This window comes from Varroa jacobsoni, unplaced genomic scaffold (genome assembly GCF_002532875.2).
Source record: "Varroa jacobsoni isolate VJ856 unplaced genomic scaffold, vjacob_1.0 scaffold_773, whole genome shotgun sequence".
Taxonomy (NCBI): domain Eukaryota; kingdom Metazoa; phylum Arthropoda; class Arachnida; order Mesostigmata; family Varroidae; genus Varroa; species Varroa jacobsoni.
Window position 1 is genome coordinate 25,977 of NW_019213675.1, and position 3,333 is coordinate 29,309.

At 41.4% G+C, this 3,333-nt stretch overlaps 1 long non-coding RNA gene across 1 annotated transcript; it reads left to right on the forward strand.

Moving 5' to 3' along the window:
• The first annotated feature begins 276 nt into the window (after nt 1–276).
• On the forward strand, nt 277–2,880 carry LOC147753065 (uncharacterized). The gene is made up of 2 exons (XR_015312348.1): nt 277–560; nt 835–2,880. It is a non-coding gene; the product is annotated as an uncharacterized LOC147753065 (long non-coding RNA).
• Nucleotides 2,881–3,333: the final 453 nt, after the last annotated feature.

Below are 3,333 nucleotides of genomic sequence, written 5' to 3' on the forward strand. Positions count from 1 at the left end.
TCGTATTATTAACATTACAATGTGGATGGTGAAAGTATGATATAGAATACTCGCTTCCAATTAAAACCGCTTTACAAGAGGAATCCTCGTTTGAATCTAATTGGCCAGTGGACTTTATGCTTCGTACAGTATGAGATACTAGTGTTTCTATATATGTGACATTTAACCACGACAAATGACACACCGCTACATAGAACTTCAACGGCGATTGTTGACGTCTCGCGAACGGAGTCGCCGCGCCAATAACGCCTAATCTATCTGTTCGAAGGAGATCCGCGAAATTCGTGGAAGCCCGCTAGCGTCATCCGTTCTAGCGTTTTCGGCGAACGGTCGTATCGGTCGACCGGTCTTTTAGTCTTTTGATCCAAAAGGGTAGCGTGTTGCTAAGGGCCGTTAGCCTGAACGTCTACGCCACTAACCTTCTGGTCCTGTGAACTGCGGCTAAAATGGTCATGACAATCATAGCGGGTCGGGCACGACTTTGCGCTTCGATGCGGAATTTCCACCGGATATGCTATAGCAGCGAGCTGAGTACGGCCCCATCCGCGACCAGCAGGATGGTAAGTACACAAGAATAAGGGCATGCTGCCCTTGTGGTTAATGACCGAATCAGTACTATTAATTTATTATTGATAATTAACATTCTTGAATAAGAAGCGTTTCTTCGCACGGCTGGTTTTGTTGACGTCTTACCATAAAAAAAGAATATATATTTACGTGCGCTGGAAACTAAATAGTTATCTTAACGGATACGGCAGCATATCAGTGAGTCGCGCAGAACGAATGCGCGGAAGATAGAAATATCTGTAATATGGAGCGCGTTCTGCTTTTCAGCTGCTTCAATGTACTCGCTTCTCCTGATTAAAAGGAACTATGCATCCCTTGGCAGTAAGCTCCAAGCGGTCAACGGACGACTGCACATAGATCCAGTGCCTCTCCACAAGTTGACGATAGGTAGAATGCAATCATTCAAGATAAAGTACAATTGCTGCACAAGCAATCTGTTGCAAATGGCTCTATCCACATTTGTTTACGTAGTGTAAAAAATAGTAAAGTTTGACGGATTGAAATGCCACCGTACTATTCTACCTGTTGAGGAGAGTTAGGGGTTCGATTACCTACAAGTTAAAATGTCCCGTATCGTCATGAGATATATTTCTGAATACACTTATAGAAGAGGTACAGCTGCAAGTTCAGAGCTCTATTGGATCTCGTATGTAAAACAAAAACTAGGCTAACCTGAGTTTAGTAGAAAGGAAAAGTCGACCTAATGATCTTGAGGGATTGTCACAGATTTATGTTCTGCAAAGCCTTGTGTGAACCCGAGGGGTGGCAACCGTGATCTCGGACACAAGCAAATCAACAGATGAGCTAGAGCGAGAGAAGCGACGCCTACAATAATGACCTTTATCATACCGATAGACCCATCTCCTCTACGTGAAATGGGGACTGTGCTTGCATAGGCGAACGTCACCCGGACGGAAAAACGTAAGAATTGGAGGAGGAAGAGAAAGGGAGGAGATTCATGTTATTGTAAGGCGAAGCTTTCAAATTTGTTCTGTATGTTATCGTGGAACCTACGATTGCACCATCCACAACCTATTAGGTAATCTACCTGTTTACAAAATAGAGCGTAACTAGAACTACTCTTCTAGGTTAACGTCACTAGTACGGATCAGCTGGCCCTTGTTGCTCTAAGTATTATCGTTTGATCCGCCGAACGATTTTCACTCGGAAAAGTAACATCCACTTTTCTCAGGCTCTTCAACGTGGCTTTAAAGTCTATTCTGTGATTAAGACTTCGCCATTGGTATTTCAGATGATAGCGTCGGACATTTAACACTGTAGTAAAGATAGTAAATATAATAGTTAGCATTGACTGAGGTCTGCTATATATATTTACATATAACGAATGTATGGTCGAACATGGCTGCAGCTGTAGTTAGGTGCAATGGCACCTGTAGACCGGTGGATAGTAGGATCGGGATGCCACGAAAAACACGGCATTTCAGAGCTCTCAGAATGGCGCTCATGACTCAAGTACGATTGATGGAGATCTTCATTAATCGTACTTGCTGACCAGAAGGTGACGCCAGGCCACCGTGGAAAGTTAGGGCAAGTTAGACAGGTTCAAATAGAACCCATCATGCGTTTTATTTTTCGTTCGATAGATGCATATTCGAACACTGGTGTGTACTTAAACATAAAAACGAAGCGAAGTAATACAGAAAAATATATCGTTTGGTTAAAATTTGGATGATTGGTGCAATGACAATAGAATCTTGACGTCCATCTAAAATCGTCCCTTCTCGATTTTTTTCCTTTTTTCATACTCCTTACGGACCCAAGGAATAAAATGAAAAATAGAAACACACTTATCTTTCAAACCATCAAACTCTATTCTCCGTAGGCCGAATAGTTCAAAATCCAAAGAAGATTGTTGCGATGTAATACTGATAAACGGCAGGAAACATCATCACCTTTTATGTTGTGTCCTTATCAGCATGTGCATAAAGTTTTAATCGTAACATTTTGTATGTATTAGGCTGTCTGTAAAGGGTGTCGCAATAATAATAGCTGCTTAAGGACGACCTGAATAATATTGGTTCCGAAGTACGCCACATTTAAATAATAATGTATTTGTGAACTTCGTCTATTTCCAATAACTGTTCTAAAAACTCTTCTGCGACTTTATCATAGTAACTTGTTATTATATTTTAAACATCTTAAGGTTGAGATACGCTTTTACCTGTTGAAAATATCACTGAATACATGGAAACATTTATCTAAAACGAATACAATATGTGTAAAGACTTGAGACATGTTAAAATAAATCGAAACGCATTGGGAGAAGGGGTTCGATGTGTCGTAAAGAACACATCTTGAATAGCCTGATGCTTAATCCGGTATTTCCTAGAGGCCTAATTATAGGCGCGCCGCTCGCCACACACTCCCCTCATGACAGTCTTATATAAGCGTGATCCGGCAGTTCGTCTGTCATTATGCTAGCAGTTAAAATTACGGCGACGAACGGCTCAAGATCACATCGGTTGATACACAGACACCCCTAGGCAACGATGCATATATGGTCCATCGCTTCACGCCGTCTCTGATAGCAAACTTAAGCTTACCTATTGCCATTATTGAACCTATAGAAAAATCTGTTGGGTATCTCAAGGTATTATTCAACCTCGACCTAAAGTCGAGCTAAACACAGACGCATACGGACGTTTTCTTCTCGGTTTAGAAAACAGAAACCGCTGTGCGTATTGCTAATTTTTCTTTCTAGACCTGTTGATTAAGGCGTTGATGATTCTTAAACGACAATCTAGG